At 43.6% G+C, this 24,429-nt stretch overlaps 1 long non-coding RNA gene across 1 annotated transcript in view; it reads right to left on the reverse strand.

Annotated features, from left to right (window-relative positions):
• Positions 1-643: 643 nt before the first annotated feature.
• LOC110581823 overlaps positions 644-24,429 on the reverse strand; it is a 33,072-nt gene continuing 9,286 nt past the window's right edge. Inside the window, exon 3 of the long non-coding RNA XR_002480403.1 lies at positions 644-700. This is a non-coding gene — a long non-coding RNA (uncharacterized LOC110581823). The remainder of the gene's footprint in view (positions 701-24,429) is intronic.

Consider the following 24,429-nt stretch of genomic DNA (forward strand, 5'->3'; position numbering starts at 1 on the left):
GGCATTTAAACACCAGCCTCCCTCCAGCAGTTCCTCCCTACTGGCTTTCCCTCTGGGGCCTCCACAGACTATACCTGCTCTCTCTACCCCAGGGCGAGCCTCAGGGACAATGACCCATCCTCTTTAGTGTGCTGTTGTCCTGGCTGCAGCCTCAACAGGTCATCAGAAACAGGACACTCTATCCTATTAGCAAATGACCTCCTGTGGCTTCCCTTTCGCATTAGCATATGAACCTCCTTATTCCATGGACTCCACAGGAGGCCAAGGTCATGTCAATAATAGTGACTACTGCCACCGATGATGTGTTCACCATATGCCAGGCATCTTGGTAAGTGCTCTGCTCACATGTTATCTTCGATACCCTGCACGGTGGTCATTAATATTATTCCCATTTCACAGATGAACAGACTGCTTATACACATGTCTGTCACCCAGGTGAGATGACAGTTGCAAGAATCAGGAGGATGGAGGTGACCAGGGACAATTCAGGTTTGGGTCTGGGTCAGTCCCAGGCCCCAGGGAGGGTGTAGGACTTCAGAGGAATATAGAATCTGGTTATGTGCATAGGCCTTAGGGGCAAAAGACTTGGGTTTAAACCACAGCCACTTACCAGCTGTGTGACCTTGAGCAAGTCACTTTATCTCTCTGAACTTCCATTTCTTCATGTATAAAATGGAGCTAGTAGTACAGGATACAGAGCCTAGGGGTTGCAATGAAGAAACAATGACTGCTTAGCACCATGCATTACCCTTCATGAGTTCTCAGCAATGGGAGCTAATACCAAGGTTATCCTCGATATTATTACGGAGAGACCATACCCAGTGCTGAAGCAGGTATAACTCATTGTCTTGTCTTCCCACGCTGAGCCTGGTCAAAGCCAGTAGCTCCCCGCACTGCAGCGTGGCTTCCAGCAAATATCTGACTTCCAAGATGAGGTCTTTATTTTTTTAATTAAGTAAGCTCTATGTCCAATGTGGGGCTTGAACTCATAACTCTAAGGTCAGGAGTTGCATGCTCTACCAACTGAGTCAGCCATGTACCCCAAGATGAGTTTAGATATGCTAATGAAGGTGGAGCACGAGGGGCTATGAGGGGCTCTGAGGGGCACGGGCTGCTTCTGTGGTGAGCCAGGCATTACTCACACCTCTCTCTAGAAAAGGGAGTGAGGAATGGGCAGGAATTAAAGGGTGGGGGGCAATGAGAGATGGCAAGGAAAGAGAAGAAACTAAAAATGAAGTCATGTCATTTCTAAAGCAAACATGGCTTTGGCAAGTCATTTTCCTCTCTAAGCCTCCACGGGCAACTCTGTCAAATGGGGTAACAACATCTTTGCCAAAATGGGGTACTCTACATGGGAGTCCCCAGGCAGGGTTAGCCCACAGGGGCACTTAGTGAGTATCTACTCCTAAAGAGTGGCTGACAGTTCTGCTGATGAGTTTTGGCCGTCAATATCATGGCACTTGATTGATCATGGCAGTCAATAAAAACAATAACGTAATAACATAATACCTACTGTTTCCTGAATGCCTGCTCTGGGCCAATCCTCACAGCAACCTTTGAGGGAGGTGTCATTATCCGCATTTGCAGAGGAAGAAACTGATAGTTAAGTAGTAAGCAAGGGTGACATTCCCAAGGTCACTCAGTAAGCCAAGATGCCAGGACTGGCACCCAGGTCTGGCTGAAACCAAGTTTTGTTCCCTGACACCAAGCTGTGGAGCCCCTCGGAACCAGGAGCAGGTGCAGGAGCCTTGGATGCATCTTCCATCCCAGCCCAGGGCCCACGGCCACAGACAAGGACCACGACGTTATGTGTGGTGGAGGAGCATGAGACGGAAGTTTGGGTCCCCTCCCTGCTGCAAAATGACCATGGTCCTAGACTATTTCTTCTCCTCCTGGGCCTCAGTGTCTCCACCTACACAGTAGGGTGCTGGAAGTCAGGACTCTCAACTAACTCCCTGAAATTGTGCAGAGAGTAGCAGGAACTCAGAGGAGCAAAAGTGTCCTAAATGGGAGCAGTGCACTGTGTTCCTCCATCCTTTAATAACCACTAATTAGTTAATCCCCATAGCAGCAGGGTGAGTTATTGGGTACTATTATTATCCCCAATTTACAAGCAGAAGGTTGAATGAGAGAGGGATTGGCCCCAGGCTCAGGGCAGGGATGGGATCAGCAAACGCCTAGGAGGTGCTACAAATTGCTTCAGGATTGGGGGAGGGGGCAGTAGAGGGACAAGGGAGGCCTCCAGGGGGAGAAACCACATAGGAATGCATTTCTGATCCTCATGGAGTTGAAGTCCCTTCAGGGCATCTGAGCCAGCTCTCTGCATGCAGAGGGGCAGACAAGGACCCAGAGAGGGGGAGAGACTGGCCTAAGGTCACACAGCCAGAATAGCAGACCACGAACAGACACTGCTATGGGTTCTCAGCTGAGGCAGCTCTGAAGGGGGGATGAGGAGGGAGGGGATGGCTCCTAAGAGCCGGGCTCCCTCTGGGGCCCTCCCTGAATTCCTCGAGAAAGCAGCCAGCAGTAAACCCCTGGGGATTATGTGTGTACTAATGGCCTGTGACAAAGGCAGCAGGATAAACTCCCTGCTCTGCAGACTAAACAAGGTGCAAGAAGCCAAGTCAAACAAAAGCCGAGGTTTTGTGTTGGCCTGGCTGGTGGGCTAGAAACAGCCCAGCCTCTTGGGAGGCCAGGCCCTGTGCCACCACCCAGAATCTCCTCTGGTGGCCTTTTTCCCTTTGCCATTGAGGACCGGACAGAAATATGTCCACAATACGTGACCATCCCTGTTTGTAGCACAGAATACACTTTCATCACATTACCCCCAGGATGAAGAAACTGTGGGTCAGAGAGGGAAAGGAAGATACACATCCCAAGTTACATAGCAAGTCAGGCAGGTGGCTGGGACCCAAGGCCTCCTGGCTCCTCCTGAGCCTTCCAGATTCTTCCATAAATTAGTGTTGAGTGACATATGAACACTGGGACAGAGGTAAATGCAGTACTCCAATTTCTATCCAAAACATGGTCCTACCTGACTTCTCACTGGAGTCCATGAGCACAGGCCCAGGTTCAAGTCCTGTTTCTGCCCTCTTCTAGCCCCACAGTTTTGGCAAATTACTTCACCACTCTGAGCCTCATTTTGCTTATCTCAAAAACAGGAGGAATAATGGTAGCCCCCTCACAGAGTTGTTGGGATGATTAAATGAGTGAGTAATAGATGCAGAGCATTTGCTCCATGCTTGGCATTCCGTGAGCACTCAACTACTGTTATTACTATTAGCAACTCTGGCACCCATCAGCTGGATGGCCAGGGGCAGGGCCCGCCACTTCCCAAGCCTCTCATTCTTCTCTCTCAAATAGCATGTCACAAAGATTTCTTCTAACTCCAAGGCTCTGTGGTCTCTACCACTAGCTTTTCCCAAGCCACATCAATCTATGGACTCCAGAGTCAGGGAAGTGGGCTGGGAGCCTCTGTCACTTCCCTGTCTCCCTTTTGAGGCCAGGCTGCTTGTTCCGCCCTAGGCTCCACACACCTGCTCTCAGGTGTTCTGGGTGTGAGTCCCCACAGCAGACAGTCTGTCCATTGTCAGAGCAGCTGCCCCCAAAGGTTTGTTATATAATTACAAATTATGAGATCTTGAGTCTTGAAGAGTTGGGAGATTAAGGCTGAAGAAGAGGGTTGGGAATATTTGGGGGCTGCAAGGGAGAACATCACATCCCTGGCAGAGCTGCCCTAAGATGTAAGGAGACAAATCTTCCCCGCCTTATTTCTGGTAAAAAAACAACCAGACACAGGCATCCTCCCACCTCTGAGGGACTTAGGAATCAGTCTCAATCAACTCCCTCAGCCTTGTGCCAAAAGGCGCCCTCTCCACAGTCCTAATTATGCAGGGATTGTTCTGGTTGTTTCTGAATGTAGCTTCCTTTCTACATTTTAGAGCTCACTTCTGCAAAATGAGAATGATTTGACTTCAGGCCTGGGGCCATTTCTCATCCTTCCCTTTTGGTTTCCAACAGGAGCGAGAAGAGATCTGCCTCACGGGGATTAAAGCAATACTGTTCTCTACCAGCTAGGGAGGTGGCAACAGGACATGTGAGGAGATTACATACCTGCCTCTGCTTACCTGTCTATGTGTCAAGTTTAAGCCCCTGGAGGGTTTGTGTAACACTGTTTAGGAATCTTGAAAAATAGAGACCCTATTTGTGGGATTATAGGGTGTGGAGACATTCTCGACTTTCACACTGAGGCTTCGGATGGCTGCCAACCCCACTCAGTCCTGCCAGTTGCTGAGCCTGATTTGCACAGAAATGATTTCTTCCAGTGTATTAAAAATGAGTCATATCCCATGCCCCTTATCTTTAGAGCACATTCTGCCTTTGGCCAGTCTGGACTCAAAATAATGTTTCCAGACACAAGTGTAGTTGGGGAAAATGATGGACTGCATTAAAGTCTCCGCTCTTCTGGGTGTTTGCTGCGTAGCCTTAAGCAGATCATTTCCCCTCTCTGGTAATCTGTTACCAAAACACAACAACCTACAGCCACAGCTGTTGTTCGGATTTAGGTAAAGGTGCTTTCTGAAATGTATACTGTGGTACAAATGTTTATTGTGGCACATACACACAATATACAATATACAAATGTATATTGTGGCTTATCACTATCAAATCTTGTGGAATTATTTGACTCTTTAAACTATATTTAATTATATATATATATATATACACATATATATAATATATAACTTTGATAAAAATAAAAACTTTTTAAAATGATGTGTTAAGTATTTTACAGTGTAGTTGAAACAACTGAGAATAATTAGAGAAAAGTACATAGAAAACTAATCAAAGCAATGGTTATTAATTCCAGGAAAAACAAAAAGTACAAGAAGAAAACCATAGTATTTTACTTGACTTAGCATTAAACAATATTTATGTAGTCATAGTAATGAAAACACTGAATACTGACTAAAGCAAACATTATGATAGTATAGTGAGAGGATGAAGGGAGGGAAAGTTGGAAGAGGTTAGGTGAGAGGGCTAAACCCTCTTGTACAAAAATAAGGAATCAATAGATAATGTCTAAGATTTATAAATTTAGAAATAACAGTATAAGCATACCAACTAGAAATGTATAAAAAGCAGAAGAAACAGCTAAAGGAATGGAAAGCAGTTGCTGGAAGAAGCAGCCCTGCAGAATGAGAAAGGATGAGGAAGAGAGTTATTTTTCATTATAAATAAGACTTTTAGTATTATTTGACTTCCCAAGTTATATGCATATATTCTTGGATTAAAATGAAAATCAACTTAAAAAAATAAGACTAGAAGCAAGTGACAGCTACAAGAAGGCTAATTTAGGTTCCAGATAAAAAAGAATTTTCTAATATCTAGATCTATCCAAAAGTGGAATTGGCTGCCCCTGTGGATAGTGAGTTCCCTGTCATCCAAAATATTGAGCAGAAAATAGATGTCCATCTATCAGAAATAAGGTAGAGGGTTCCAGCTTTGGTTGGGAAATTTTACTATATAAGCTTAGGGATCCCTTTCAACTCTAAGATCATTCCCAATTCTACGCATCTGTGGAAGCTGGGATGTTATTGTCATTTATGTCCTAAGTAATTCAGTTACCTGTGCATTTAATAAGCATTTACTTAGTGCTGTTTTGTTTCTGGTGCCGCACCAGGTCTTGGGTTGGGGATAGAAGTGCCAAGATAGGGGCGCCTGGGTGGCTCAGTTGGTTGAGCGGCTACCTTCAGCTCAGGTCATGATCCCAGGGTCCTGGGATCGAGCCCCGCATTGGGCTCCCTGCTTAGCGGAGAGCCTGCTTCTCCCTCTCCCTCTGCCTGCTGCTCTGCCTGCTTGTGCTCACTCTCTCTCTCTGTCAAATAAATAAAATCTTAAAAAAAAAAAAAAAAGGAAGTGCCAAGATAAATATGACATAGTATCTGCCTATAAGAATCACTGAAGGTCAGTGCTAGAAATCTCAGTGTTGTCTGATCGAACCCTTATTATACAGAGAAGGAAACCGAGGCCCAGAGAAAGGCAGACACTTGCACAGTGTCACACAGCATTAGTGGTAGAGTCAAGCTCACATCTAGACCTCTTGATTTCTGTGCTAGTCCTCTTTTCCTCACAATGCCTCCTCTGAAGAGCAATACCTCAAAAATGGTTCTGACAAAAATAAAGCTGATTCTTCATGGTATTTTATTGATCTCACATAGACATCATTGTGCAATGAATCTTACTTTAATTGTAACAAGGTTTGGTTTCCTGTGTATCTCCTTCAGAAGGGCATGTGGTAAGCTTTCTGGAGACACCCAAAGTTCACCGAACCCAGACCTCCAAGTCATTCACCAGAAAGATCTAAAATAACAGAAACAAAACTGGCATTGCTTTGTCTCACCATCTCGTGAGATGCCTGAGAATTCTTAAGTAAAGAGTTACCGCCTGTGTCATGGGTAAAATCCCAAATCATTTTGTGGGGTTTGTTATTATTCCAACAGCTCTGAGAGCCAACATCTGCATGTTCCAACATCTTTGTGGTATCACTTCCTGGATCCTTTCTGCTTGATTTGGTAGTCCTGTCTTTGCCACCTTGAAAAAAGTCCCACATCTCACTGAATTTCAGTTTTCCCTATCCAGTTTTTTGTTTGTTTGTTTGTTTAAATAAAATTAGACCAGTGGTTCTCAGCCAGGGGCAATTTTGCCCCATCCCCCAAGGGACATCTAGCAATGTCTGGAAACATTTTTTGGTTGTCACCATTGGGGTGGGGTGCTACTGGCATCTAGTGGGGTAAAGGCCAGGGCTGTAGCTAAACATCTTACAATGCACACAGCAGCCGCTCCCAACACAGAATGGTCTGTTCCAAAATGTCAATACCGCCACTGTGGAGAAATCCTGGGCTAGACTCTGGCTGCAAGGAACAGGAACTGAAGTCCAACTTGCTTAAGCAAAAGAAAAAAAAAATCGGGTGGTTATTGTTAAGATTTTATCATTGGTTTAAAAACAAAAAAGAGCTAAAAAAAACTTAGGGATGGATACACCTTGGTGACTAGAATAAGTAATTCAACTCCCATCTAGACTGCCTCTCCTTTCTCTCTGCCTTCCTTTTGTTCTCATTCTTTCCATGTGACCCAGGACTAGCCACCCAGCTCTGAGCTCTTATCTTCACAGCTTCACAATCAGAGAGGAAAAGGTCCTTTTCTTTCCACAAATTCCAGGGAAGGATTCTGATTGGCAAAATTTGGGTCACAGGTTCATCCTTTGAACCACTGACTAAGGCCAGAAAGAGTGAAGTATATAAAATGATTGACCTAGTACATGCCCACCCCTGGGGCCAGAGGGAAGTCACTTTCCCAAAGTGGAGGAAGGGGTTCTAGATAAACAAAAACAATAACCACTACAGCATGGAATAATAGAGAGGGTGATGGACTAAGAGTCAAACATCTTGACACTATTCTTGGCTCTGCCTCTAATTTGCTGTGTGATCTTGGACAAGTCCCTTTCCCTCTCTGGGCCCCAGTTTCCCACCTTTGCAATGAAAAGATGGACCAGAAGTCAAAGGGATCCCCCATCTCTAACATTTGGTAACTTTTTGTTGGTTGTTAAGTATTATTCATCACCCCAACAATGATGATATTTGAAAATACTTGCTAAACCCACCAAGCTTTTAGATTAGGATATAACAGTCTAGAAATATCTAAAAAATTTTCAAATTATTTTAGTTATCTGATCTTTCCCAACTTTTTAATGATAATGAAAATAGCATCAACTAAAATGCTTTAGCATCTATTTATACTTTCAAAATGGTCCATGCACTTCTCAATTCTTACATAATATGCAACCCTTATGGACCCACAAAAGCCACTTATACATTAGTTTTTATTTTAAAAAATAGCGGTTACTTTAAAAAAGGTTCAACGTATGAATAAAATCTGCTTTCAGTATATAAATTGTATGTTAAGCCTTATTATGAAACATATATCATCAAAAAAAAAATAGATGGTGTTGGGAAATCCCCCAACAATATGGAAAATAAGGCAAAGATTTCATTATCACCAATCACTCATTCATTCAAGAAATATTCCCTGAGTGCCTGCTATGTGTCAGACACTATTCACTGACTGCCCCTGGGTAACTTACATTCTAGTGGATGCAGATGCATTCCAGTGATTGAAGACAGAGTTCTTGAATCCTAGTCCATTATCAAGATGAAGTCCATACCTCTCAGCCCCATAACCTCTCCAGCTCCAAGAGAACTCCCACTTACACCCTGCACCTCAACAAACAGAACTCCCAGCTCCTTCACACCTCTGTTACTGGGACCCCTCTTGTGCTCTCCACATTTTTATCACCTCCTCTGAGAAATCTCCTCCACACTTCTCTTCCTACCTCACAGATTCCGTCCTGCCTTCCTCTGTGCCCTCAGAACCTCTTGCACATGTCTACCATATAGCACATCTCACTTTATGTCAGAATTATTTGTTTATGTCACATTGGACTATAGCTTTCTCTAGGGAAAAGAAAGGTTCTTATTTACCTGAGGATTGTCAGAGCTTGACAATCACCACACACCACACGCATGCACACACATGTGCACATGCCTCCAACTTGTTCTTCCTCCTCTATTCCTCTTCTCGGTAAGTGGTACCCCCATCCTCTCAGGTGCTCAGGCCAGAAACCTGGGCTTCATCCTCAATGAATCCCTCGCTGTCACTTCCTACATCCAACCAAGGCTTGTCATATTTACCTCTGTGCACACCTTCATCTCTGGATCAATCAATTACTTCCCTTGGACTAGATCAATCTTGCCCCAACCATCATAGCCTAGGTAACTCATTAATCTTGACTTCCTCTAAGAATCCTGCCTTAATTCCTGTCCCCCGACCCCAGGCTGGGCTGAGTGTTCTCTGGGTAGTTTAGGTCTCCTATGCTTCCTAATTTATATGGTGACTGCTCTTCTCTTCTAATGGAACTAGGAGGGCAGGTTCTTATTTATAAGTGCATCCCCATCTCCCAGCCTATTGCCTGAGATGTGATAAGTCCCCACTGATGACTTTTTAAATAAATACAGGAACAAACCTGTTTGAGGTCAGAAAGCCTGGATGCCACTCAGATCTGCCACAGTTAGCTAGTTGGGTCACTATGCACTTAACTTCTCTGAGCCTCAATGTTCTCATCTGTTAAATGGTCATAATAAGTCCTCCTAGTCTACCTCCAGGGATGAACATAAAACTCAAATGAGATAATAAATGTGAAAGCTATTTATAACCTCTAAGTTGTTTTACACATGTAAAATGTTATTTCTAAATGTTCTGGGTTTGGGTTTTTTTGTTTTTTTGCATTTTCTCTGGGTTATTTCAGATATACCTAGGTATTGCGCCTACTTGTAAATTTCCTGTAGGTGCAGAATCCAAGAAGAAAAATGTTACTGCTGCTTATCTCTGAGAAGATTTAGAACTGAAATGTTCTGAATTTTTTAAACAGTTAAAAGAACATCTTTAATACAAATTATACTGGAGGCACTGCTTTAAATAACTTAAGTTTCCCTTTAGCAACCAGTACCAAATCGATACAAATTAAACACACTAACCCTCTATAATATTGGTATAAGAGGAAAGAACTGACAACTTAGAACAGAGTAAAGGGAAAAAAAGAAATTCAAAGCAAACTTAAGTTTAGTTTTACACCTACTAAATTAGCAAAAACATTTTAAAATGATACCTCTCAAAGCTGATGAGGTTACAGAAAAGCCAATATGCACATACACTGTTGTTTGGATATAAATTGTTTGTTTCTTTGGAAAGCAAATTGATAAAATATATCAAGAGCAAAAAATAATTCTATTCTTGGAAATCTAGCTTAAGAATTTAACAGAATAGGGCGCCTGGGTGGCTCAGTTGGTTAAGCGACTGCCTTCGGCTCAGGTCATGATCCTGGAGTCCCGGGATCGAGTCTCGCATCAGGCTCCCTGCTCTGCAGGGAGTCTGCTTCTCCCTCTGACCCTCCCCCCTCTCATGTGCTCTCTCTCTCATTCTCTCTGTCTCAAATAAATAAATAAAATCTTTTAAAAAAAAAAGAATTTAACAGAATAAACAGGCTTTGTGTACAAAAACATATAGTATTACTCACAAATCATCAAAAAGTGCCAACATTTACAAGAGTGGAGAAGTGGTTGGGTAAAGCATGTTGCATCCACTGGATGAAACATTTTATAGCCATTAAAAGCAATCATTTCAGATGCATGGCCATGGCACCCTAGTCCTACCCAAGAAACCCCTGTGACCACGGTTGGATGGTTCTTCGTATCAGGAAAGGGCCAAGATTTTAGAACAGAACCTTGCTCAAGTCTTCAAGCAAGTCAAAGCCAAGTTCCCCAAGATGTTTCCAGTGAAGGTGTTCAGCTTAAGTCAGAGTCTACAAAATACCATGCGGCAGTGGGTTGGCAGGAGGTGGCAACGGGCACTCTAACATTATAGGAGTTTGATAACTCATCATAATTCTGCTCACGATGGGACTATCCACATTCCACTGGCCTTGAAGGAGACTGTGGACACAGGAGCAAGGCTGTGCTCCTGCAGCCAGCTCACAACCAAAATTAAAAGGATGGCCAGACCCCTTGGAAAGAAGGAGTCAAATGCATTCAAAGAGGCTAGGGGGAGCCTTTGACTTTGTACTCCTTGCAACTGTAGGAGGGTATTCATGTACTTGTATAGTACCTTCTCCTTGAATCTGGACTGGTCCTGGGACTCACTTGTAACTATAGAATATGGCAGAAGTGATGCTGCATGCCTTCTGAAGATAGGTCAGAAAAAGCTTTCCAGGGGCGCCTGGGTGGCTCAGTTGGTTAAGCGACTGCCTTCGGCTCAGGTCATGATCCTGGAGTCCCGGGATCGAGTCCCACATCGGGCTCGAGTCCCGCATCGGGCTCCCTGCTCAGCAGGGAGTCTGCTTCTCCCTCTGACCCTCCCCCCTCTCATGTGCTCTCTCTCTCTCTCATTCTCTCTCTCAAATAAATAAATGAAATCTTTAAAAAAAAAAGAAAGAAAGAAAGAAAAAGCTTTCCAGCTTCTACCTGGGTCTCTTGGAACACTCTCGGAGAGCCCTGGACCACCACGTAAGCCCTGTGACTGCTATCCTGGAGAAGCCAGATGTAGGCATTCTGGTTGACAGTCCCAGCAAAGCTCAACCTTCTAGCCTCTACAGCATCACACATATAAGCAAAGCTGTCTCATATCCCCCACCGACCAGCCCATCCACAAGCTGATTACCCCCAAGTGACCTCAGCTAATGCCATATGGAGCACAAAAATTGATCAGGAAAAAAAAAAAAAAAAAAAAAGAATTAATCAGTTAATCTTGGCCCAAATTCCAGACCCTCAAAATTATGGGACATAATGGTTGTTATTTTTAGCCACTAAGTTGGGGGGTAATTAATATGCAGCCATATATAACCAGCACATCACCTTTGGAGGATGCTTGAGAATAAACTCATAATTCCATAAACAAGTAAATGAAGGTAAACAATCAAGCATCTATCTTGCCTTTCTTTTATGAACCGTATTTTGGAGTAACCAAATAGTTGATGAAGTTGAGCTCTTTTTACAGAAGAATTATAGCTAATAAATGTGAGGGAATATCAAATTAGAATACTATTATTATAATAAATAGAATATTTGAAATTCCTGATGAAATAATAGCATGAGGCAATGATCATCAATGACTGCTAAAATCATTAGACAAAAGGCAAGTGAGGAACGTTATAATGAACAGATCAGGCTGAAAGAACTTCAATCCACTAATTGCTATCTTCTTAATAAGCCAAGACAAGAGAAAACCAGCCATTATGGGCCTCCTGGTGTGAGACAACAAGAAGTACACAGCACCAACTCTGAAATTTTCTTGCCCCCAAATCAAACCTGAACCTGGCAGAACTTCTGGATTTCATCCCAGAGTCCAGGGGAACATGTTAAATGATCTCTGGGGGATGTAATCAGCAAAATGCAAAACATGGAAAATTCTACAGGGCAAACAACCAAGTTTCTTCAAAATATAATTTTTTTTAATTGAGGAAGAAGGGGAATCTACTGATTAAACGAGACTTAGAAGATATACCAACCAAATTCAATGTGTAGACTATTTCTGGATACTGATATATATATTTGAAAATATATATATATATTTTTTAAAGATTTTATTTATTTATTTGAGAGAGAGAGAATGAGAGACAGAGAGCACGAGAGGGAAGAGGGCAGAGGGAGAAGCAGACCCCCTGCTGAGCAGGGAGTCCGATGCGGAACTCGATCCCAGGACTCCAGGATCATGACCTGAGCCGAAGGCAGTCGCTTAACCAACTGAGCCACCCAGGCGCCCTGAAAATATATATTTTGAACACTTGTATATTTGATGATACTAGGAAATCATTTTTATTTTTTAGGTGTGCTAGGATATTGTAGATAATTTTTAAAGCACCTTTATCCAGGGCGCCTGGGTGGCTCAGTCGGTTAGGCATCCAGCTTTGATTTCAGCTCAAGTCATAATCTCGGGGATTTTGGGATTGAGCCCTGCCTTGGGCTCCATGCTCAGCTCAGAGTCTACTTGAGATTCTTTCCCTCTTCCTCTCCCTCCCCCTCTGCACCTCCCTCTGCTCATGTGTGCAGGCACATGCTCTCTACCTCAAATAAATAAATAAATAAAATCTTTTTTAAAAAACAAAAAATAAAGCATCTTTATCTTTTTTAATTTAAATTCAAGTTAGCTAACATATAGTGTTATTATTAGTTTCAGGGGTAGAATTTAGTGATTTATCAGTTGCATATAACACCCAGTGCTCATTACATCAACTGCCCTCCTTCATGCCCATCACCCAGTTACCCTATCCACCCACCCACCTCCCCTCCAGCAACCCTCTGTGTGCTCCCTATCATCAAGAGTCTCCTACGGCTTGCCTCTCTGTTACTATCTTATTTTATTTTTCCTTCCCTTCTCCTATGTTCATCTGTTCTGTTTCTTAAATTCCATATATGAATGAAATCATATGGTATTTGTCTTTCTCTGACTGACTTATTTCACTTAGCATAATATACTCTAATTCCATCCATGTCATTGCAAATGGTAATATTTCATTCTTTTTGATGGCTGAATAATATTCCATTGTATGTATGTATGTGTATACACACACACACACACACACACATCTTCTTTATCCATTCATCATCAGTCAATGGACATCTGGTCTCTTTCCATATTTTGGCTATTGTGGACATTGCTGCTATAAACATTGGGGTGCAGGTGCTCCTTTGGATAAATACCTAGAAGTGTAATTGCTGGGTCATAGTGTAGTTCTATTTTTAACTTTTTGAGGAAACTCCATACTCTTTTCCAGAGTGGCTGCACCAGTTTGCATTCCCACCAACAGTGTAAGAGAGTTCCCCTTTCTCCACATCCTTGCCAACATCTGTTGTTTCCTGAGTTGTTAATTTTAGCCATTATGACCAGTGTGAGGTGGTATCTCATTGTGGTTTTGATTTGTTTTCCCTGATGATGAGTAATGTTGAGCATTTTTTCATGTGTCTGCCAGCCATTTGTATGTCTTCTTTGGAGAAATGTCTGCTCATGTCTTCTGCCCATTCCTTGACTGGATTTTTTGTTTTTTGGGTGTTGAGTTTGATGAGTTCTTTATAGATTTTGCATACTAGCCCTTTATCTGCTGTTATTTGCAAATATCTTCTCCCATTCTATAGGCTGCCTTTTAGTTTTGTTAACTATTTCCTTTGCTGTGCAAAAGCTTTTTATCTTGACGAAGTCCCAATAGTTCATTTTTGCTTTTGTTTCCCTTGCCTTTGGAGACATGCCTAGCAAGAATTTGCTGTGGCCAAGGACACAGAGGTTACTGCCTCTGTTCTCCTCTAGGATTTTGATGGACTCCCATCATTTAGGTCTTTCAACCATTTTTAATTCATTTTTGTGTATGGTATAAGTAAATGATCCAGTTTCATTCTCGTGCATGTGGCTGTCCAATTTTCCCAATACCACTTGTTGAAGAGACTGTCTTTTTTCCATTGGATATTTTTTCCTGCTTTGTCGAAGATTAGTTGACCATAGAATTGAGGGTCCATTTCTGGGTTCTCTATTCTGTTCCATTGATCAATGTGTCTGTTTTTGTGCCAGTACCATACTGTCTTGATGATTACAACTTTGTAATAGACCTTGAAGTCTGGCATTGTGATGCCACCAGCTTTGGTTTTCTTTTTCAACATTACTTTGGCTATTTGGGGTCTCTTCTGGTTCCATACAAATTTCATAATTGTTTGTCCCAGCTGTGTCAAAAATGCTGGTGTTATTTTTGTAGGGATTGCATTAAATGTGTAGATTGCTTTGGGTATTACAGACATTTTAACGGTATTTGTTCTTCCAATCCATGAACATGGAATGTTCTTCCATTTCTTTGTGTCTTCCTCAGTTTCTTTCATAAGTGTTCTATAGTTTTCAGAGTACAGATCTTTTACCTCTTTGGTTAGGTTTATTCCCAGGTATGTTATGGTTTTTGGTGCAATTGTAAATGGGATCAATTCCTTGATTTCTCTTTCTGCTGCTTTGTTCTTGGTGTATAGAAATGCAACAGACTCCTGTGCATTGATTTTGTATCCTGCAACTTTACTGAATTCCTTTATCAGATCTAGCAATTTTTTGGTAGAGTCTTTTGGATTTCCTACAGAGTATCATGTCATCTGCAAGGAGTGAAAGTTTGACTTCTTCTTTGCTGATTTGGATGTCTTTTTTTTTTTTTAATTTATTTGACAGAGAGAGCAAGAGAGCACAAACAGGGAACAGCAGAGGGAGAGGGAGAAGCAGGCTCCCTGCTGAGCAGGGAGCTAGATGCGGGGCTCGATCCCAGGACCCTGGGACCATGACCTGAGCTGAAGGCAGATGTTTAACCATCTGAGCCACCCAGGTGCCCCAGATTTGGATGTCTTTTATTTCTTTTTGTTGTCTGATTGCTGAGGCTTGGACTTCCAATACTATGTTGAACAACAATGGTGAGAGTGGACATCCCTGTCATGTTCCTGACCTTAGGGGAAAAAAGCATCTTTATCTTTGGAGATAAAAGATGCATGTATCCCAGATGCATCTGGGATTTCCTTTAAAACAATCCAGTGGTAAGGGGATAGGAGTGGATTTAGTTAAATGAAGCAAGACCAGCCATATATGTTGATATTATTAAACCTAGGTGGTGGAGATGTGGAGGTTTAACACACTAGTATCTCTACTTTTTGTACATAATTTAAATTTACATTAAAAAACTTTAAAACAAATAGCTCTAGACAAAACAATGGAGGGAGGTGTTTCTAGTGAAGCATCACTGAGTGATCTGAGTGCAAGAGAGACAGTCTTTACCTCTTCCCCTCTCACCAAATCCCCCTGCACTTATAGGACTAGAAACCTAAAGAGGCGTCTGAAGTCACATTTTAAGGATGCATAATGGAGGGGAGTTTGGAGAGGGAACAAAATTATTAAGGAGGATTATACTGTCACCACTTGACACAATGGGGATTGCTGCTTTTAACTGCTTTAAACAAGTCTTACTTCATACCAGAGCTTCTACTCAAGAAGGCGTCGCCATGGGAAATGGATCCTGCCCAGATCAAATCTTTCTTCCTGGCTGGGTCTTTGAGTACATGTTCCTTCCATACAGGGCAAGAGAATGAAGGTGGTTCTTACAATGCACTTGAAATTCTTTTTTTCTCTTCATGGTGCCCTTGTAGCCAGGTGTCTTGGAAGGCCCAGGAATGAAGGCGCCTCTGGATAAAGAGGCTGTCCTGCCTGAGAGGCTGGGGGACCAGGTCAAGTTTCTGCCTTTCCATGGGTCTCTATTTCCTTCAGATGCAATGACAAGCAGTATAGCATAGGGTGAGCCTCTGGACACAGCTGGTTCTGCAAGTCATCAGCTGGGCAATCTTTTATCTTGTTGCACCCCTGAAAGCAAGATGGGTCACCAGCAGCTCTATTGGAGTCATCCACAAAATTAGAGTCAGAGTTCTCACTCTTGCTGTGTCTGCTCAAACTGGTACCATCTGATCCAGAAATATGGCCTCAGTATGTGATGTCAGTTTCTGTCAGTACTTGAAGGATATAGGCTTCATGAGGTCAGGCTAAGTGATCATCCTTGAGTGGATTATCCAAGACAACTGCCTGATGAAGGAAACAATGCTAGCTCTTAGTACATATATTTTAATTAAAAAGAAGAAGAAGAAGTAGGGGGCGCGCCTGGGTGGCTCAGTCAGTCGAGCATCTAGCCCAGGTCATGATCTCCAGGTACTGGGATCGAGCCCCACATCCGTCTGTCCAGTTCCTTGCTCAGCGGGGAGTCTGCTTCTCTCTCTCTCCCCCTCTGCCCCTTCCCCAGCTCATGCGCACTCTCATAAATAAATAAATAAATAAATAAATAAATAAATAAAGAAAGAAAGAAAGAAAGAAAGAAAGAAAGAAAGAAAGTAGGGACAATAACTTCCAGCTCACATTCTTGCTGAAAGTAGAAAATTAGATAATGTATGTAAAGTGCTCAGCACAGGTTCTAGTATAGACATAGCTTTCGCTAAATGCTTATGACTATAATTTATTTCTCCATAAAATGTGGATTGGTCTAAAAATCATTAAGGGTCCTCCTTATTCTAATGTTGGAGGAGTCATTCATTTATACAACAGCATTTCTCACCAAGCCCTACCAGGTTCTGGTGCTAAGGTGGAGACAAACTTGGCAGGGGAGCTCGGGGCTAAAGCATATAAGGCAAAAACTCCACATACTCAAAATAACTCTTAAAACTCCTCCACCATCAGCTGACCTCCCAATCATTTGCTCAGAGGTGCTGAAAGAGGTGCTCCTAGGGGGAGCTACATGGTCTGGGCCATGGAGTGATGGTAGCTGTGGGATCTTTCAGGATGTGGCATCTTGTGTCCTTGTAGGACCTGGAAGGTAACAGCCTTAAACTCTCCTCCATTCAGACCTTTGCCTTTGAACCCTCAACCCCAGTGCTGAATGAGAAAATGGAGAGCAGCCTCAGTGGTGACCTTCCATTAAGTTCAGGGTCACCATGAGATGGTCATCTCCCAGTGATTGGGAGCATGCTGCTTTGGTAGGCTCCTCACATCTCCCTGTGGCACTCAGGCCCCCACAACCTGTTCTCAACATTCCACACAAATGCACTGAGCACCTTCCATGAGAAATGTGTTGTGCTGGGCACCTTGGTGGCTCAGTCGGTTAAGCAGCTGCCTTCAGCTCAGGTCATCATCCCAGGGTCCTGGGATCGAGTTCCACATCAGGCTCCCTGCTCAGCCAGGAGTCTGCTTCTCCCTCTGCCCCTCCCCCCCACTCACGCATTCTCTCGTTCTCTCTCTTTCACGAAAATAAATAAAATCTTCAAAAAAAGAAAAATGTGTTGTGCTGAGCTCTGGCAGGAATGAAGTAAGCCGAAGGTGGCTTCTCCCAGGACTGTATAGACATGGACCCCAGCCACAGTAAGGTACGGCCAACAAGGCCACAAGAAGGGCCAGAGATGGGCTGTGAGGAGCTAGGAGATAGGAACCTTCCTGGCAGGTGATCTTGGACCTGACCCTTGGAGGACAATGGAGATCTGAGGGGCAAAACATTGGAGAAAGGGTACCAAAGGATGAGAAGACAGCATGAGGCAACATCTGGAGGTGGAAAAGATGGGCTGTATCCAAGTAATATCAGGAGGATCATACGATTGGTTGAAAGGGGAGGTGAGACTGGAGATGTTGACAGGGCCAGGTGGCAAAAGGCCTTAAGGTCAGGCTGAGAAGACTGGACTTTATTGTGTAGGCAGCAGAGAGTCAATGGACTGGGGCTGGCCGTGGGAAGAGGACACCAGCTGGGTGTGAAGCTCTCCTCCCCAGACCTGCCCACATCCTCACGGGATGTTGCATAGCACGCTCCAAGATTTGGAAAGCCCCAACTATAAATCTTTCAGCCCCGAGGCAAGTCCTTTCCATAGTGGCTTCAGCAGAACTTTAAGGGCAAGAGAGACAACCTTTTAGGCTTCTCTATACAATTGCCCTTCATTTGTGAGAAGCACGTCAAGATGGAGTGGGAGTGGTGAAGGCAATGAAGTGAAGGGCTCCTGGCAAAGTAACAGACTAAATATCCTGGAAGCTCCCCACAACAAAACACCCAGATAAGCTGAGTAATATTTGTTTTAGTCATTTTAAAGATACAGGAAATGTCACAGGAAAGTAAGGGCATTTCCAAGATCAAAACAAAGGAAAAGCTGAAAACCAGGGCAGGTAGAGAGCAGCAGCCATGTCACAGAGGAGCTGTCAGGGTGACAGTGGAACTGGGAGCTTGCCTTCCAAGCAGGAGGTAAGCTTGGTAAGGATTGTGCTAGAAGGACCCTGGGAGTCTCACTCTGTGTGTGCTTCTGAGTCCCTGGCTGCCCTCTGCTTACAGTGCTTGGAAAAGCCAGGAATATTTTGTCTAGGGAGACACCTGGTATAGTGGAAAGAAACCCTAACCTGGTCTCTAACATCCCTTCTCCAAGCCTTGATTTTATTTTGTTACAACTGACCACCACAGGTGACCTCACACAGTGGCTGGGAAAATTTATTCACTCATGCAGCAAATCCATATTGAGCAGGGAGTGTGAAAAGTACTGGGATATGGAATTGAACAGGATAAAATCCCTGCTTTCAAGGAATTCATGTTCTAGTGAGTGAACAGAGAAAACAGAAAACAATATGTGAAAGAGGTAGTAAAGATATATACAAGGTAGAGAGGAGGGAGCTCTCACCAGCCTCAGCCAGCAGGCTTTGAGAGGGGGTGTTGAGCGGAGTCGCTCACCAGAAGGTGGGGAGGGCATTCCACGCAGGAGCAGAGCCCAGAGTCTGAGGCAGGGAATTACATATGGTGCAGTGTGGCTGGGCAATACAGTGCAGCTGGAGTGTGGTAGGAGAAAAAGGCCGATAGGGACACAGCTCGCAAGGCTGGAAGATGATGTTCCTGACCTTAGGGGACTAGAAGATGGGGCCGTGCGTAGGTGCCAATGAAACATATGTGAATTTCAGAGAAACTCCTTCCTCCTTGCAGTAATTCACAATCCTCTTCCCACAGCCATGACACCTATGGCTGTCATCAGAGTAAGTCAGGCTACTCCTTTCAGTTTGCCTGGGTTCCCCAGAAAGCAGAGCATGAGTCATGGTGCTTTTGAGCTACTCTTTTATTAGGGAGCAGCAGTGAGGGATAAGGGGAGTGAAGCAGAAAGGAGAGAAGGCCAATACAAGATGGTCACTGTTAAATGAGCCTCATTTTCAACCTCATGGAAATGCCCCCAGGCAATCTGCATGTCAGGTAGAGTGACCCATTGTCCTGGTTTTTGTAGGACTGAACTGCATAGGATTTCCCAGGACATGAGACTTTCAGTACTAAATCCAGGAAAGTCTCAGGCAAGCCAGGATGAATTTATCTACCCTAGTCTCAAGGCTGTCTTCAGGGGAGAAGGGGAAGAATTTATCCACCAGCTCCCTTTCCCAGGGAGGTTGAAGGTTCTCCCACGGAGTGCAAATTTCCCCCATATATCTGAGCTGCACGTATATGGGCATCACATGGGCTCTACAGGAGAGTCACCAGGGAAGTTTCAGGGTGGAGGAGAGAGTCATGCAACATGGGCCTGGGTAAGACACTATCAGAGTGAGCCCACAGGAAGTCGGCATCCACACAAAGGTGATTACCATAGCAGCAGCATGAATAAGAGGTGGTGAGGCTGAGAAGATCCAAAGTGGTGCATCCTTCACCCCTAATTTAAAAATATTAGTCCAAGCAATCTTCTACTTTCACTTTGTGAGCTCTCAGGAGAGTGCAACAGTCAGCTTGGTGTCTTGGTCCCCTCCCCATGTCCATCATGAATACAGCAGATAAGTACTCTTAAAATATAAAAACCCTAAATATCAACTAGGGAATAGAGAGAAAGGTATCCCAAGATTGTAAGGGATTACAGGTCATCAGTAGGTGGACATCTTTAATAGACATGCAAACACTAAATGACAGAAAGCTGCAATTGGATCTAATGCAGAAAGCAATGGGAATGGAATATCAACTAGAGTTGCTCTGACTTCCGATCCTTCAACTCTTAGTCATGGAGTTCAGTACTGCTCTTCTTTTTTTAAAGATTTTATTTATTTATTTATTTATTTATTTATTTATTTATTTATTTATTTGACAGAGAGAGAGCTCAAAGCAGGGGGAGCAGCAGGCAGAGGGAGAAGCAGGCTCCCTGCTGAGCAGGGAGCCTGATGCGGGACTCGATCCCAGGACCCTGAGATCATGACCTGAGCTGAAGGCAGACGCTTAACCGACTAAGCCACCCAGGTGCCCCCAGAATTGCTCTCCTAATTCAATTTGAAGCCACTGGATGTTCTTGCCATGGTACCCCATGTCTCCTCAGCATATAAGCAGCAGCTAAAACCACAGGAGTGGATGAGACTGCCCAAAGAAAGTCTATAGAATGACAAGGGCTGTGTGACAAGGATGGATCCTGAAGAACACTAATATTCTTTAAAAAGTCAGGTGAGAAGAAGCCCACAAAGGAGACAAGAGTAGAATCAGGAAAATTCAATGTTGTGTGTACCAAAGTAGTAGTACCAAAATGAAAGACTCCTCAGGTGTCAAATGCAGGAGGGCAAAGAAGTTAAATCAGATAAGAACTGAAAAGCTTCTAATGGGTTTGGCTATTAGGGGTTCCTGGTGTCCTTTGAGAAACCAAGGTGGGGGCAGGAGGCAGAGTGCAGTGAGCTCAGGAGTGAATAGGCAGTGAGGAAGTAGGAATAGTCAGTACTGACCACTCTTTAAAGAAATTTGGATAAGATTAGCAAACCAGCTGAAAGGCAAGAAGAAGATAATTGTTGGAATAAGGTCCTAGAGCAAGCTGGAGGGGATGAATGAGGTCCAGATTGGCCTTGAAAAGGATGAAGAACATACTGAGAATGAGATAAAGGGAATGATGTTGGATTTGAGGGTAGGAAAGTGGGGGGAAGACCGGGAAGGCCACACTTGATGTCTCAATTGTTCCATGAAGTAGAGCATATAGAGAGGAGTATGGGAAACTAAAAATGGGGTATGAATAGTTGTTCAGAGAAATGGAAGGATAAGTAAAAGGACTGACAAGTGGTCCTAAGAGCCTGGCTGAGATTGAAGACCTTGCACGTGTTGCTATACAGTAGTGATTTGTTCATTCATTCATTTGTTAATTCACCCATTTTGGGCCACATCAATGATTGTTGGTTCCCATTAGAAACATTAATCAGTGACTTAGTTTTGGTCATACAGATATATGTCACAGTTTCATGAAGATCAGCGTTCCAAGTTGCCATCAAGGATCATGACTCCATCATGGCCACACCCACCAATTGATCTCATCCTCCACCACAGCTTCCACTGCCAGGTAGATGCTGATGACCTCCAAATTTCTAACCCCAGTCCAAATCTTCCCCTGGGATTTAAGACTAGCCTATACCCAACAGACACCTCAATCTCAACATATCCAAATCCATACTCACCAACTTCATCCCTAAACCTGCTCCAGCAGGGGAGTGCATCTCTCCAGACTGTGTACACAAGGGTATCAGGTTTCCTTTTCAATATCTAATTCCTTCCTTGGTTCTAAAAATGCCATCTCCAAAGGCTCCCCCTTCAGGTCGGGAATCATGATATTCAGGGGCTATGCATGGCCCTACCCACTTGAAGCCCCAAAAGAAATGTTTAAATATTACTTCTAGGCTCCCCTAGAACAGACTGCACACTCACACTATGACTAACTACAGGCAACTCCAATTAACCAACACCACCCAGCATTGAAAGTTTCTTCATGACACAGCCCAAACACCAGCTCAGGGGTCCTGCCAAAGAATTGATGTCAGTATTTGAGATCAGGGAACAGAACGAATAGATCTAAATTCATACCATCACCTTATCTTGGCCAACTGTATCCAACCTCCCAAAGCAGTTTAGACCACAGCCCAGTTGGAATAACAAATGGATTTCATCCTCTCTGCCAGCTCTGATGGATTAATGATGGTGCCTGAAGTTGCAAAGTATTTTGGAACCTTGACCAGACTCATCAGGAAAAAGTGTGCTGATCAATTGGTCATGTCTGCCACAGGGACAGGCATGAAGGTGGGGAGATAACACCAGTATGGGAGAGCTTCACATGTGAAAAGGCCTCATTAGACTACAAGCCTCCCAGTAGACCTCAATTAAAGACTTGCAAGTCTTAATACTGGTTATGGAGCATGTGATTGTTTTATGGGAGCATGTTTATTCACTCATTCATTTGTTCATTTGTAATTATTCATTGAATGTCTACTAGGTACCAGATACTGGCCTGGGCACTAGGAGTACAGCTGTAAATAAGACAAACAAGATCCCTGCTCTCACAGGGCTTTCATTCTAGCAGGATGTGTAACAAATAAGAAAATATTAGTTAGAGATAAGTGCTACACAGATAATTAAAGCAAGATGATGTGATTCAGATTATCTGGGTGACTCCTTTTGATTGACTGTGTGTCAGGGAAAGCTGTGAAATGATCTGGAGAAAGAGAGTTCCAGGCAGAGGGAAGAGCTAGTATAAAAACCTTAAGGCAGGAAATAATTTGTGTTCAAGGGATGGAAAGAAGGCCAGAGTAACTGATGAGGAAGAGACTGGTTCAAAAAGATGATGGAGAGATAAACAGAAGCTGGATCATAAAGCTCTGTAGGCCAAGACAAGGAGGTTAGACCCTATTCTTGGTGTTTTGAAGAATTATTTAAGGGTCTTAAGCAGAAGAGTTGGCATGATCTGATTTATACTTTTAAATAATCACTCTGGCTGCTGAGTGGAAAATAGAGAGTAGAGGAACAGGACAGAGACAGGGAGACTAGTTAAGAGGCCACTGCAGTAATTCAGGAGAGTTGATGTTGGCTGGGACCAAATGTCAGAGTGCTCCAAGTCTTGACTGTAGACCCCCCTCTCTACATCTTCTGCCAGTGTTTTCCTCTGTTCCAAAACTTTGGATACACTCTATGCAGGTGTCTCCCAAAACTCTTATCTTCCGCTCTGCCTACCTCTTGGACCTTGACTCATAAATATCCAAGTTCATATTGAGTATCTCCACTTGGATGTCAAATGTGTCTCAGACTTAACTTGTACCAAATCAAACTTTTGATTCTTCCCACCTTTAAACCTCTTCTTCCCTCTGCCTTCCCTATTCCAGTAAATACCCATTCACACAGATTATCACAGCTAAAACCTTGGATATATCTTTGATTTCTTGATTTTTCTCACCCCTCATACCCACCTCCTGTTGAATTTCCCTAGAACTAATCAAGCATTTAAAACTTTCCATCATCACCAAAAAGGAGGAGATCACAGAGGAGAAGATGAAACAAAGACATGAGGCTGAGAGGCCAACATGTTGGATGGCTCATCCATGTGGATGTTGAAGTCACCAGGAATGACGTCAGGAAAAAGAACAGACAGGAAGACAGTATGTCAGTGCTAAAGATACTAATGAATGAGCGTATAGAGTGCATTAATGTGTACTACAGAGGAGTGGAGTTTTGAGGGAAGAGGGGGGAAGAAACAGATTTGGAATCGACAGTAGAAAGTAAGGAGGCCCCACCTAACCCAGCCCACTTGCCCTACCTACCCCACCTCCAGGCCCTCAGGTAGCCAATGTTTAAGAGGAGAGACTCCCTCCACTTGAAAGGGTTACAGAAGAAACAGTGTCACAAGCAGACATCCAGTTTTCACTTGGTACAAAAGGGGAAGTGAATTTAGAGAAGAGGTTGAGGATATTGGGGACAGTGTAATTGACAGCCATGAGTTCACAAACCCACAGGAAAAGAGTCTGGGAGTGCCAGGAGGGGTGGGAAATGGAGTCAGACTAGAGACTGTTTAGAGTAGCACAAGGATTAAGGTCCCACTGACCTGTGGAATTTGGGTTTCTGGAGATAACTGAGGCAAACAGAAGTGTGAGGAATCAGGATTTCCTAGAGAAAGACGGTCTTGAGACAGAAGGCTCGTGGCTGTGGGCAACAATCCTCCTCTGTGCTGGTGAGTGGTGCAGAAATCACAGAGTGAGTGCCTGCAGGGACTGTTCTCCTAGGTGGTCTTCACTGTGAAGGCTTCTGGGGAGGGGCTAACTACCCTGATACTGGATCCTCAGAGCCAACTTTTCTCTCAGGTGATGCAGTGCTATGGTAATCTGGAGTACAAGGTACACGAGCCTGCCACGTTACCCGTGGGTGGTGTAGTGGTGTGGGCACAGCCTCCCGAACCACTCTCCATGAGTGCCACTAATGTAAACACCACAGTGGTTTCTCAGAGTCTGTAGATCATCCTCAAGTTTTCAGGAAGAATTTTAATTCTTCTATCTTGATAATAA

This window comes from Neomonachus schauinslandi, chromosome 13, assembly GCF_002201575.2.
Source record: "Neomonachus schauinslandi chromosome 13, ASM220157v2, whole genome shotgun sequence".
NCBI classification, from domain to species: domain Eukaryota; kingdom Metazoa; phylum Chordata; class Mammalia; order Carnivora; family Phocidae; genus Neomonachus; species Neomonachus schauinslandi.